The 14,858-nt window shown below is 49.0% G+C and overlaps 1 protein-coding gene across 1 annotated transcript in view; it reads right to left on the bottom strand.

Moving 5' to 3' along the window:
* Window positions 1-5,105, bottom strand: part of LOC143961989 (NACHT, LRR and PYD domains-containing protein 3-like) — a 118,027-nt gene extending 112,922 nt beyond the window's left edge. The window contains exon 1 of the mRNA XM_077471333.1: window positions 4,948-5,105. The gene's annotated coding sequence lies outside the window, so the exon portion shown is untranslated. The remainder of the gene's footprint in view (window positions 1-4,947) is intronic.
* Window positions 5,106-14,858: the final 9,753 nt, after the last annotated feature.

Raw genomic sequence — 14,858 nt, 5'->3', positions numbered from 1 at the left:
CTCACCCAAATTTCAATAGTGTACCTTAGGGGTCCTAAACCAGACTGTCTCTCAAAGGAAAGAACAGCAGTCCCTTTAAATATGATAGACTACCTCCTGTGGAGCGACACAAAAACAAGACCGCCTATTATGTCTCCTACCCTCTCCCACTCGGTGGCACTGTGCACTACGCTTCACAAACAACATTCATTGGCATCTACATTGCGCCCCCTGTCCCATATCTTCCACAATCCGATGTTTCCTCCAGGCCTGAACATTCAAGCGTTCCTCTGGTGGACTAACAAAGGCTTGTTTCGCATTGGTCACTTCCTGTCCCCGTCGGGCCCTTTAGGGCTGCGTCACTGTAGATCGAACCTAGAAATGCCTGACTCAGAAGTGTTCAGATTTTCCCCAACTTGATCACTTCCTCAATTCTATTTTGATGGTTAAGAGTGACCCACCCAAAATGACCCCTTATGAACGATGGTGCTCTAACATTAGGGATCAGAGGTATCAACTTAATCTACTCCTCCCTGGCAGATAAGGACAGCATTCCACCATACTCCTGGGCCTGGGAAATAGATACGGACACTCATGGGAACCCGCTGTCTGGTACCAAGCATTCCAATGCTCCCATAAATTCTTAATGTCTCCCTGATTGAAGCCAACATCAAACTTATAACCAGGTGGTATTATGTCCCCTCAAAGCTGGCAAGGATCTGCAAGGGGGTGCGATGAAGGGCACAATGTTCCACATCTGGTGGTCTTGTCCCTAAATTAGGTCCTACTGGAAAAAGGTGTTCCACACCCTGAGGAAGATAACGGGCTCCACGTTTTCCCCAGATCCCACCATATAGCCCTCTTAAACCACAAAATCCCTTCGATCCCAAGTACCCTTCAAACTCCAACGTTCTATATTCTCTTGGGAGCAAAATAAAACCTGCAAGGTCGTGTAAAACACCCTCAGTACCCTTCAGTGGGGCTGTGAGAAAAATTTCCTGGGTGATGGAGTAAGAACAACTAGTAGATAAACTGCAGGACAAAAGGGTAAAATGGAAAGCTATTTTGGGAACCCTGGGCCTCTTATTGAACAGATAACTAGTTGCACCTGGAACTCCACCCCTCCTCTTCTCCCTCCCTCCTCTTTCTCTCTTGGGGACACTCTGCTCCCACTTTCCTCTATGTATGAGTAGGGGAAGTCACGCCCCGAACTGGTGCAGCACATAGGACTCTAAACAGACTAGATACCCAAGCAATTTCCTGTGACTGCATTCCAAAACTACCTTATTGGATCGCCCCTCTGTGGAGCTTGATGAAGAGACTGACCAGGCTAGCTAGGAGGCCAGACAGTTGCAGTTCTGGGGACGGGGGGGGGGGGCACAGGGCCTGGGGGAGGTTAGCACCACCACAGTGTGATCCCAAGGGGGTGGTGAGCTTGACAAATCCCGGCACGGGGGGCCAACCTCCGCTAGTGTTCCCTACAGAACTACTCAGAAAGGGTTGTAGGTAACACATGGTGAGACCCCATGGAATGGTCCCTTGAAAGTGGGGATCCCATCCCATTAAAGGAACTGACCCCACTGTAATATGGGGACCACTAGCTTACAAATAGATGGTTTGTGTTAAGAACTTCTCAATCACTGCAAGCGACAGTTCCTATCTTGCTCATAATTTCTTATGTTGTTCTATAACTTTAAATGCAAGCTGTGCTGGCCGATGATAAGTTTGTTATTGAATGTTATACTTTTCATTAAAAAAATCTCAATAAAAATATTGAAAGCAAATTCCTGGGCTATGCCATTTACTCTGCTGGTTTTTCGATTGACCCAGAGAAATTTTCAGTGGTCCTACAGTGGCCTCGACCCGTGGGTTTATATCCACTGCAGTGCTTTTTTGGCTTTGCCAACTATTATCGGAAGTTTATTCGTAACTTCTCGTCTCTGGTCAAGCCCCTGACTGATATGACTAGGAAAGACGGCAACCCACAGAGTTGGTCTCCTTTACATTAAGGCCTTTGAGAGTCTCAAGGCTGCCTTTGTTTCTGCGCCGGTGTTGACACACCCTGATCCTATGTTGCCTTTTATCCTAGAAGTTGATGCTTCTGAGACTGGAGTTGGCACCCTTCTGTCTCAATGTCATGACTCTGAGTGCGCTATGCATCCGTGTGGCTACTTTTCCAATAAATTGTTACCAGCAGAGTGCAATTACGAGATTGGTGACAGAGAGCTGTTGCCGATCATTTTAGCCCTGAAAGAATGGAGACATCTCCTTGAAGGTACCACTGTGCCGGTTCTCATTCTTACTGACCATAAGAATCTCACATTCTTGTCTGAGGCTAAACACCTCTCTCCCAGAAGGGTGCGATGGGCTCTTTTCTTCTCGAGTTTTAACTACATTGTCTCATTCTTACCCGGTACTAAGGGCTGACGCCTTGTCACGACAATTTTCCTCCACTTCCAAGATGGAGTCGGTTCTGGTTCCTGTGATTCCTCCTGATCGTATTCTGGCTACGGTTCGCACTACTTCTCCTTAGGGTGACAAAATTCTTGCTACTTAGGTCCGTGCTCCTCCTGAGAAACCTTGTGATCGCTGCTCTGTTCCGAGAGTCTCCATACTGCTGTGCTCCAGACTTACCATTCTTCCAAGGCTGCTGGCCACCCTGGGAAGAATCAACTCTTTTGGGCTATTTCCCAACAATTCTGGTGGCCTATTTTATGTGCTGATGTAACCGCCTTTGTAGCTGACTGTTCCGTGTGTGCTCAGAGTAAGACTCCACGACACCTTCCAGTGGGCCTCCTACAACCCATACCCAATGGAGAGAGGCCCTGGACCCACCTGTCTATGGATTTCATTGTGGAGTTACCTGACTCCCAGGGCAACACAGTTATCCTTATGGTGGTTGACCAATTCTTGAAAATTTTGCACTGTATTTCACTCAAGAAGCTGCCCACTTCTAAGGAACTGGCTTCTATTTTTGCTTGGGAGATCTTCTGCTTACATGGGCTACCGAAGGTGATGGTCTCAGACATGGGTAGTCAGTTTGTCTCCCGGTGAGCCTTTTATGCACAGTTGGGTATTCAGCTTGCTTTCTCCTCTGCATATTGCCTGCAGTCTAATGGAGCCACAGAACGAGCCAATCAGTCCTTGGAGCAATTCCTACGTTGCTATATTTCTGACCATCAACTGGTCAGACTTATTACCATGGACAGAGTTTGCTCACAATAGTGTCTTGAATTCAGCTTCCCGTTTGTCCCTGTTTATGGCGAACTATGGTTTTCGTGTTGCCTGCCTTGTTTGTTCCGCAGAGTATTCCTGCATTAGAGGAGCATGTCCGTGGCCTTTGTTCCACTTGGGCACAAGTCCAGGAGGCTTTGCAATATGCTAATGATAGGTACAAATTCCATGCTGACCGCAGACGCCTGCCTGCGCCTTCCTACCAGGTTGGGGACAGAGTCTGGCTGTCGTCTCACAACCTCTGACTTTGTGTTCCTTCTTTGAAGTTTGCACCTTGGTTTATTGGGCCTTAGTGTATCCTTCGCAGGATTAACCCAGTGGCTTACGTGTTGGACCTTCCTCCTAGTTTGCGCATCCCTAATGTGTTTCATGTCTCCTTATTGAAACCTTTGGTCTGCAACCGCTTTACCACCTCGGTGCCAGTTCCTCACCCTATACAGAACCATGAGGATTATGAAGTACAATGCATTGTTGACTCCCATAGGTTCTGTGGGCGCATACAGTACCTGGTGCATTGAAAGGGGTACGGTCCGGGGGAATGCTCTTGGGTCTCATCTGCGGAGGTACATGCCCCTGTCCTCCTCCGTGATTTCCAAAGACATTTTCCTCTCAAGCCTGGTGGTCCTCGGGGGTTGGGGTCATTGAAGAGGGGTACTGTCAGGCCTGGGCTCAGCTCTTCCTTCTCAGAGCTGGCTGCTCAGCTGTCGGCTAATTGCCAGCTCCTTTCTCTACACAGTGACTCAGCTGTTGATCATCTGCTCATCAGTTCTGGCTACTTAAAGCCGTCCAGCTCACTTCATGTCTGCCTTCGCCTTTGGTCACATCTCAGAGACTTTCTCCTGCATTCCTGTTGAAGACTTGCTCGGCTGACGTCCCTTCTGGCTCCTGATCCTGCTTGCTGTACTACTATGTTGATCTATGGCTCTCTGATATTGGCATTGGCTGACTACCCGATCTGGCTACTTAACTCTCGCTATGTATTGACTACGCTTACTCTGTTTACCTTTTTATTATTATTAAACAAGAGTGATTAAGTGTACTTCTGTCTCAGTCTGATTCATGGTTTCTGACAGGGCGGTGCCACTGTGTGATGTAGCCAGGTGACCCCACCCCTTCCTATATAAGAAATGTCAAAGTGTAGAGCATGCATTTGGAGGGAGGCCATCCTAGGAGGTGGAACCTTTTAGTTTTTTTGGATTTTATTGATTTTTCGGGTCGACAGGCGGCGTGATTGACAAGGGATTTACATTGAGGGACACTTTTATATATTTTATTTTTTAATAAATGAATTGTCGAAAACTTGTCTCTTGTGTTTATTACTTTGTGACACTTTTTTGGTGAATGGGTAGGGGTACGATATGGGGGGCCCTTGTTGAAGGGGGCTTCCAGATTCCATTAAGCCCCCATCCACAGACCTCTACAGTTGTGGGGAAGAGACCCTTGTCCCCATTGGGGAAGCTGGTGTGGGGTGTCTAAGTAAACCACGTGGGTTTTGGGGCTATCTAGGGAACCCACGTGGGTTGTGGGCTATCTAGGGAAGCCACATGGGTTGTGGAGCTATCTAGGGAAGCCACGTGGCTTGTGGGGTATCTAGGGAAGTAGGGTAAGGGGGTGATGCTCAGCTACTACACTTTCTCAGCAAGTTAAAGGTGGAGTTCTCCTTTACATAATAAATAGACATCTCTTCTGATGTAGTTTATGCCCCGCCCATCCCAATGTTCCCGTCTCTCTTACCTTCTCTATGGAAAAGTTGGAGTCTGTAGATCTCTTCTTCACACCTCAGGAAATTTTTCTAGACCCGACTTCCTGGAACATCGTATTTCATCTTCCACCATCGCAGAACTTCTCATTTCTATGTCACTTCTCTATTTAAACACACTTTCCTACTTCCTCATTTATGAGAGGGGTGTGGCTGCAGAGTGGAGCTCCACCGATGACAGGAAGCATGTGGCCTCCACTCCACTTCTTTTTTTTTACAACTTTATTGTGAATCTCTGCAGAAGGAGCTCCACTGTAGACAGGAAACATGTGGCCTCCACATCCTGTGGAGCTCCAGTGACTGCAGTCTGCAGCACATACTTTCCATTTTGTTGGGATTTGCAGAAATAAAAGATTTTTGGGAGGTTTTCTACTCTCTGTCCTTAAATTAACTTTATAAACTGGATTTGTAAAAGTGATTGTCTAACATTTACCAATTTCTATTTTTGGTGATGATGGAATTTCATGTTTATGTTGGAAGAAGAATACAATCCATGTCTCTAATCACAATCTCATTGTCCTTGTTTGCTCCACCTTCATCCCAACTAGGGATGAGCTTCCAATTCGAGTCGAACTCATGTTCGACTCGAACATTGCCTGTTCGCCTGTTCGGTGAACAGTGAACAATTTGAGGTGTTTGCGGCAAATTCAAAAAGCCGGGAACACCCAGTACAAGTCTATGGGAGAAATCTAAAGTGCTAATTTTAAAGGCTAATATGCAAGTTATTGTCCTAAAAGGTGTTTGGGAACCTGGGTCCTGCCCCAGGGGACATGGATCAATGCAAAAAAAGTTTCAAAAACTGCAGTTTTTTCGGGAGCAGTGATTTTTATAATGTTTAAAGTGAAACAATAAAAGTGTAATATTCCTTTAAATTTTGTACCTGGGGGGTGTCTATAGTATGCCTGTGAATGGGCGCATGTTTCCCGTGCTTAGAACTGTCCCTGCACAAAGTGTAATTTCTGCAGGAAAAAAAGTCTTTTAAAATCACTTGCGGCTATAATGAATTGTCGGCTCCTGTAATACAGAGAACACTCATTGAAAGTCATTGATAAAAAAAAAAAGTGTGGAGTTCCCCCAAATTAAATTACCAGGCCCTTCAGGTATGGATATTAAGGGGGACCCCACTTCAAATAAAAAAAAAAAAATTGACGTAGGCTTCCCCCTAAATATCCATACCATACCCTTCAGGTCTGGTATGGATATTAAGGGGAACCCCGCGTCAAATTAAAAAAAAAATTATGTGGGGTCCCCTAAAAATCCATACCAGACCCTTTATCCGAGCACATAACCTGGCAGGCCACAGGAAAAGATGGGGGGACGAGAGAGCGCCCCCCCGAACCGTACCAGGCCACATGCCCTCAACATTGGGAGGATGCTTTGGGGGTCTGCAACCCCTCAAAGCACCATGTTCCCATGTTGATGAGCACAAGGGCCTCATCCCCACAACCCTGGCCGGTGGTTGTGGGGGTCTGCGGGCCGGGGGGCTTATCAGAATCTGGAAGCCCCCTTTAACAAGGGAACCCCCAGATCCTGCCCCCCGTTTGAAATGGTAAGGGGGTACAAAAGTACCCCTAACATTTCACAAAGAAAGTGTAAAAATAGTTAAATAAGACAAACACACTTTTGAAAAATTCCTTTATTAAAAAAAATAATAAAAAGATTCCAGCGGTCGTAATCCACTCTTGCTATCCAGCGGCGGATGATCATCTCTCTGGGGTCCAGCGATGGCTGATCTGATCCAGCGACGGGTGATTTTCAGTCCAGCGCAGTCCATCCATGCATCCATCTTCTGTCTCCACTGTCGGAGACACTGACGTTTCTTAACGCAGGTTTCTGTTACATCAGAGGGGGGGCGGGGGCACCCATACATCATTGGGGAAGCCCTGGCTTCCCTCACTAGTGTCAGAGGGGGCGGGGTCAGGTGACGGGTGGCCCTGCCCTCCTAATATAAGAAATGTCAGACGCTGGGTTCCCCTTAATATCCATACCAGACCTGAAGGGCCTGGTAATTTAATTTTAATACATTTTTTTTTTATCAATGACTTTCAATGAGTGTTCTCTGTATTGCGGGAGCCGACAATTCATTATAGCCGCAAGTGATTTTAAAAGACTTTTTAAGCACGGGAAACATGCGCCCCTTCACAGGCATACTATAGAAACCCCCCCAGGTATGAAATTTAAAGGAATATTACACTTTTATTGTTTAACTTTAATTATTATTACAATCACTGCTCCCGAAAAAACTGCAGTTTTTAAAACTTTTATTTGCATTGATCCATGTCCCCTGGGGCAGGACCCAGGTCCCCAAACACTTTTTAGGACAGTAACTTGCATATTAGCCTTTAAAATTAGCACTTTAGATTTTGAACGTTCGAGTCTCATAGATTTTAATAGGGTTCTAAAGTTCATATGAAGTTTAGATCTGTTTGCAGGTTCTGGTGTGAACCGAACAGGGGGGTGTTTGGCTCATCCTTAATCCCAACTATCAGGACCAAGACTGAGACACACATCCATCTCCACACACACAATGAATGAATGAATGAAATACTTATATAGCGCACAATGCGAACTGAATCGCCTCTAGGCGCTGTGGCAAGCTTTGATCATCTGCTAAAAGAGGAAGGTCTTGAGTTTTTTCCTAAAAGCCAGGTGATTTTCTTCCAGGCGGATGTTGATTGGTAGAGCATTCCATAGCCGAGGCCCTTGGACAGCGAATCTCCGATCACCCTTGGATTTATACCGGGCTTTGGGCACGAGGAGGAGGTTTTTGTTGGCTGATCGAAGACTGCGGTTTGGTGTGTAATGATTTATTTTCTCCATTAGGTATTGCGGAGCTTCTCTATGCACGCATTTGTGGGTGAGGCAAAGGGTCTCACAATGTTTTATGGTTTAATGGAATGTCGGCATTAAACCTCCATCTTCCTGAAAATCATATATATGTTCTGGTGCAAATATTATCCACTTACCGACCACCCGGCCGCATTGTACTTAGGACGGGGGGAGCTGTACTGAGGACGGGGGGCTGTACTGAGGACGGGGGGTGTTGTACTGAGGACGGGGGTGCTGTACTGAGGATGAGGGTGCTGTACTCAGTAGTGATGGACGAACTTCCGACGGGACGTTCCTCGAACGCGTACCGTGAACGCGGCCGATAGTTCGCGAACCTGAACGTTCGCGGCGGGCCCCATTGACTTCAATGGGAGGCGACCGTCGCAAACCTACAGGTCAAATTTGCAGCCACAGAATAATTAATAGCTGTGCAAACATAGTCCCACCACATGGCCAATGACATAACACATGTATGAGGTGAATCTGGGATCGACAACTACAAGCATTCTTTTTTTATATGGGAAAGGCAATGGAGAAGAGGGAAGGTCAGGGACCAGGGTAGGCAAAGAAGAGGGTGCAGGAGATGATCACCAGCAGCGTGACATACAGCAATGACACCTGCACCGTGATAGAGTCATCTGACAGCAGCACCGTGATAGAGAGCACTGACATCAGCAGCGTGACATACAGCAATGACACCTGCACCGTGATAGAGTCATCTGACAGCAGCGCCGTGATAGAGAGCACTGACATCAGCAGCGTGACATAAAGCAATGACACCAGCACCGTGATATACAGCACTGACAGCAGCACCGTGACATAAAGCCCTCACACCAGCACCGTGATATACAGCACTGACAGCAGCACCGTGATAGAGAGCACTGACATCAGCAGCGTGACATAAAGCACTCACACCAGCACCATGATATACAGCACTGACAGCAGCACCATGATAGAGAGCACTGACATCAGCAGCGTGACATAAAGCACTCACACCAGCACCGTGATATACAGCACTGACAGCAGCACCGTGACAGAGAGCACTGACATCAGCACCGTGATATAGAGCACTGACACCTGCACCGTAAGCAGCCCCAGGAGGAAGTCAGCATAGCACAGGGATGGTGGGAGCCCCTCATAATAAGCAGCCCCAGGAGTAAGTCAGCACAGCACAGGGATGGTGGGAGCCCCTCATAATGAGCATAGCACATGGATGGTGGGAGCACCTCAAAATATGCACGGCAGAGGTACAGCCCCAGGAGGAAGTCAGCACAGCACAGGGATGGTGGGATCCCCTCATAATATGCACAGCAGAGGTACAGCCCCAGGAGGATGTCAGCACAGCACAGGGATGGTGGGAGCCCCTCATAATAAGCAGCTCCAGTAGAAATATGACACCGCTCAACCTCTTCAAAGAGGAGGGTATGGGCATATAGTACGGTGTGTTTTTTTTGGACAAGGAAGTGAGCCAAATGAAGAAAGAAGGTCTCTGTGCTCGATTAAAAAAATTGTTTATAGACATATACATGGTCTACTGGTCACATGTGTTGAATTCCTCCGAGATCCATGCCTCATTCATTTTTAGAAATGTGAGGTAGTTAACAATGTCGTGAGCTAGGCGAGTACGCTTATCGGTCATGATCCCCCCTGCTGCGCTGAACGTCCTTTCGGACAGGACACTGGATGAGGGGCAAGTCAACAGTTCCATTGCAAATTGGGCAAGCTCTGGCCAGAGGTCAAGCCTGCCCACCCAGTAGTCCAGGGGTTCATCACTCCTCAGAGCGTCCACATCGGCTGTTAACCCGATGTAGTCGGACACCTGACGGTCTAGGTGTTCCCTGATGCTGGATCCGGATGACACCTGTCGATGGGTCGGCTGAAAGAATGACCTCATATCCGAAGTCACCAACACATCTTCAAACCGGCCTCTTCTTGCAGGCACTGTTGGATTGGTACCCGCAACTCCTTCTCTGGGAGTGGGAATTGCTCCTCTGCCAGCGCACGCAAAAGCAGAATGCAGCATTTCTCGAAGCAAGGCCTGGAAGTGCTGCATTCTGACAGCCCTCTGTGACGGCGGTAACATTTCCACCATTTTGTGTTTGTACCGGGGGTCTAAGTACGTTGCCACCCAGTACTGGTCCTTGACCCTTATGCTTTTTATACGGGGTCCCTATTAAAACACTGGAGCATGAAGGCCCCCATTTGCACTAAACTGGAAGCGGTGTGATGGCTTGGCTCCTGCTCATCATCCAGGATAATGTCGTCCTCTTCATTCTCCTCTCCCCATCCACGCACAACAGAGATCCCAGAAAGGTTTAAAGCATGCTTTTCTTGCTCCTCCTCATCCGCCCCGGCACCATCCTCCTCTGACTCCTCTTCAGACTCCTGTTGTTGACTTGTCTCAGATAGAGTAGCCCCCCCTGGGAATTCATCCAGCATTGCGACTTCCTCATCTTCCCGCTCCTGGTCCTCCACAGCTTGATCAATGACACGATGCAATGCACGCTCCATAAAGAAGGCATAAGGTCACTGATGGCGCCATGGCTGCGACTGACCAGTTTGGTGATCTCCTCAAATGGGCGCAGAAGTCTGCATGCGCCGCGCATGAGCAGCCACTGCTGCAGAGTTCATACAGGTAGACGTTGACTGAACGTTTCTGCTGGAGCAGCCTATCAAGCATATAGAAGGTTGAGTTCCATCGCGTCGGGCAATCGCAAATAAGACGTCTGACCGGCAGATTGTGTCGCCGCTGAATGTCAGCAAGGCGAGCCATGGCCGTGTAAGATCTTCTGAAATGGGCCGAGATTTTCCTTGCCTGCCGCAAGATGTCCTGGACCCCAGGGTATTTGACAACGAATCGCTGCACGACTAAGTTTAAGACGTGTGCCATGCATGGCACGTGCGTGATTTTGCCCTGTTTCAATGCGCTAAGCAGATTGGCACCGTTGTCACACACCACTTTACCAACTGTCAAATTGAGCGGTGTTAGCCACTGATCTGCCTGTGAACGCAAAGCTGAAAGGAGTGCCGGGCCAGTGTGGCTCTTGGCTTCCAGGCACAACAGACGCAGCACGGCATGGCAACGTCTCACCTGGCATGTCGAATAGGTTCTGGGGAGCTTGGGCGGCGCAGTGGAAGAGACGCTAGCAGCGGAAAAGGAGGAGTCAGCTGAGGAGGAGAGGGAGGAGGATGGAGTAGGAGGAGGAGGAGAAGAAGAGTCAGGCCTGCATGCAATCCATGGCGGTAAAACCAAATCTACACGGGTGCCACAGGTTACATGCTTGACGGCCGTCAGAAGGTTCACCCAGTGGGCAGTAAAAGTGATATACCTTCCCTGCCTGTGTTTGCTAGACCACGTGTCTGTGGTCAGATGTATCTTGGCACTGACACTGTGTGCCAGAGATACATTCACTTGCCGCTAAACATGGCCATATAGCTCTGGGATGCCCTTCTCTGAGAAATACTTCCTTCCTGGGACCTTCCATTGTGGTGTTCCAATGGCCACAAATTTGCGAAAGGCCTCCGAGTCCACCAGTTTATATGGCAGTAGTTGGCGGGCTATGAGTTCTGACAAGCCAGCTGTCAACTGTTGGGCAAGAGGGTTATCCGGCATCATCATTTTTTTACGCTTGAACATTAGGCCCACGGAAGCCTGCCTTTTTGCAGAAAAATGTGAGCTTGGCGTGATGGAAGGTGGAGTGGAGGACAATTGTGAGGAGAGAGGAGAAGGAGAAGTAGAAGACGAGGCTGGACAGTGAGAGCCTGTAGTGTGGCTTTGTGTGTTCCGTTGCTCCCACTCGGCTCGGTGATGGCTGCCCATGTACCTTCTTAAGGCGGTCGTCCCTAGGTGAGTGTTGGGCTTACCGCGACTAATGCGTTGACTGCAAAGATTGCAGATGGCAACGCTATTGTCAGCAGCGGACAAGTTAAAAAAAGCCCACACTGCGGAGCCATGTGCCAGTGTCCTGGGAGCACCAGATGTGACCGTACATGGTCGATGACTCGCTCCTGATACATTTGCAGTCTGCTTTGTCCCTCCTGTGCAATGTAAGTTATTCCTGCTTCTCCTCCCTATCTGCTGGTCCATATCTCCCTCTGAACTCCCCTCCTCTTCCTCTCTTGTGGGTACCCACGTGACATCACTAGACACGTCATCATCAACGTCACCTTCTCCACCGCTATAAGTAGAGATCTTGGAGTAGGCAGCAACACCGGGGACCAACCTCCTCCTTGGGCTGATCTGGCTACTGTCGTCAGACTGTTGAGTAGCGGTTGTTGCTACCTCCTCTTCCTGATCCAATACCAAGAGTGGCAGCGCATCAGAAATGTCCTCTTGATATGGATCGGAAAATAATTCCTGTGACTCAAGCGGAAGGTATGTGGTGGTGGTGGTGGTGGTGGTGTTGTTGGTGGTAGTGTCTTTGGGGGTGCACATAGCAGAGAGTGAAGAAGAGGGTGCAGATCGAGAGGATGAGGAGGGTGCAGAAGAGTAAGGCTGAGCGAGCCACTCAACCAAGTCTGGCGCGTCCTTTAAAGTAATTGAACGCACCTTCTGCAACTTCCCACTTTGGCTCAAGCCTGTTGCTCCTGCCCTACCCCTACCACCCCTGGGCCTGCCTCTTCCTCTGCCTGTCATTTTTTAAATGACCCTGTGACAAAACTCTCAGTCCCTATACCGATGAAGGACTACTGCAGTATAGGGCAGCGGTCAGCAGTAGTGCACCTCAACCCTATGTATTGTGGACCGATACTAGTCCTTATAGAATAGCAGACTGTACCTCACTCAACCCTATGTACTGTAGCACCCTATACCTTACCTGTCCTTATAAGGACTTTTGTGGACCAAGTAGGTTGTGTGTGAGTGATTAGCAGACTGTACGTCAGTCCCTATACCGATGAAGGACTGCTGCAGTATAGGGCAGCGGTCAGCAGTAGTGCACCTCAACCCTATGTATTGTGGACCGATACTAGTCCTTATAGAATAGCAGACTGTACTTCACTCAACCCTTTGTACTGTAGCACCCTATACCTTACCAGTCCTTATAAGGACTTTTGTGGACCAAGTTGGTTGTGTGTGAGTGATTAGCAGACTGTACGTCAGTCCCTATACCGATGAAGGACTGCTGCAGTATAGGGCAGCGGTCAGCAGTAGTGCACCTCAACCCTATGTATTGTGGACCAATACTAGTCCTTATAGAATAGCAGACTGTACCTCACTCAACCCTATGTACTGTAGCACCCTAGACAGACCAAGTTACCAGTCCTTATAAGGAGCTTTGTGGAACAAGTGAGTTGTGATTGATTAGCAGACTGCAGCAGAAGGGCAGCAGTCAAGTATAATATTCTTTCTATATTTGGAAGAAAGAATATTATACGTGTACAAGCATATTACAATACCACTGATACCAGTCCTGAAGAGAACCTTTGTGGAACTAATAGTAACAGCTACTAATTAAACTGACCCTCACTGCCTCACACACTGCTTCCTGCCTGTCCCTATATAAACTGACAAAACAGAGGCTACTGGAACAATAACTGGAATAGCACTTTTGTGGACCTGATAGTAACAGCTAATGATAATGACTAAACTGACTGTCCCTACAGCAGACACACCGTCCTGTCCCTTTCTCGAAACTGACAAAAGACACTCAGGCTGCTGCAAGAATCAGTAGCACAGCAAACCTATATACACCTAACACCTATACCAGTCCTGAAAAGAACATTTGTGTACCAAATAGCTAGCGATTTGGGTCACTGTAATCTCTCCCTGCTCCACACAGCAACCTCTCCCTATAGTGACAGAAGAAAGAATGTAAAATGGCCGCCGGATCGGGTGTATTTATAAGTTAAGGGGAATGTCCAAGTGTCCATGTGCTGTAATGTCTCAATTGGCTGTCCTATACCCCATGATGGATGTGTCATCATAGGTCAAAGTTCTTTTACACAGTAAACGTGGAAGTCCACTGGGCGAACGGCGCCAATAGTCTGGCGAACGGGCGGACCGCGATCAGCCAAAATTCGCCGTGAAACGACCACCGGGTGAACCATTCGGCCATCACCAGTATTGAGGACGGGGGGCGCTGTACTGAGGATGAGGGTGCTGTACTGAGGATGAGGGGTGCTGTACTGAGGACGGGGGGCGCTGTACTGAGGACGGGGGCTCTGTACTGAGGATGAGGGGTGCTGTACTGAGGACGGGGGCGCTGTACTGAGGACGGGGCTCTGTACTGAGGACGGGGGGCTCTGTACTGAGGACGGGGGCACTGTACTGAGGATGGGGGGCACTGTACTGAGGACAGGGGGGTGCTGTACTGAGGACGGGGGGCTCTGTACTGAGGACAGGGGCCTCTGTACTGAGGACGGGGCCTCTGTACTGAGGACAGGGGAGCTGTACTGAGGATGGGGGGCTCTGTACTGAGCACAGGGGGCTCTGTACTGAGGACGGGAGGCTCTGTACTGAAGACGAGGGGCACTGTACTGAGGATGGGAGGCTCTGTACTGAAGATGAGGGGTGCTGTACTGAGGATGGGAGAGCTGTATTGAGTACAGGAGGCTCTGTACTGAAGACGAGGGGTGCTCTACTGAGGATGGGGGCTCTGTACTAAGGATAGGAGGCTCTGTACTGAGGACGGAGGGCGCTGTACTGGGGACGGAGGGTGCTGTACTGAGGACAGGGGGTGCTGTATTGAGGATGGGAGGCTCTGTACTGAGGACGGAGGGCGCTGTACTGAGGACGGAGGGTGCTGTACTGAGGACAGGGGGGCGCAGTACTGAGGACGGGGGCTGTACTGAGGATGGGGGGTGCTGTACTGAGGAGGGGGGGCTCTGCACTGAGGACGGAGACGCTGTACTGGGGATGGGAGGCTCTGTATTGAGGACGGGGGGCTCTGCACTGAGGACGGAGACGCTGTACTGGGGATGGGGGGCTCTGTATTGAGGACGGGGGGCTCTGTACTTACGACGGGGGGCTCTGTACTTAGGACGGGGGGCTCTTACTGAGGACGGGGGTGCTGTACTGAGGACAGGGGCTCTGTACTGAGGATGGGAGGCTCTGTAC

This window comes from Lithobates pipiens, unplaced genomic scaffold (assembly GCF_037356315.1).
Source record: "Lithobates pipiens isolate NorthernLeopardFrog02 unplaced genomic scaffold, aLitPip1_a1.2 Scaffold_8, whole genome shotgun sequence".
Taxonomy (NCBI): domain Eukaryota; kingdom Metazoa; phylum Chordata; class Amphibia; order Anura; family Ranidae; genus Lithobates; species Lithobates pipiens.
This window is presented reverse-complemented; position numbering and strand designations above follow the sequence as displayed.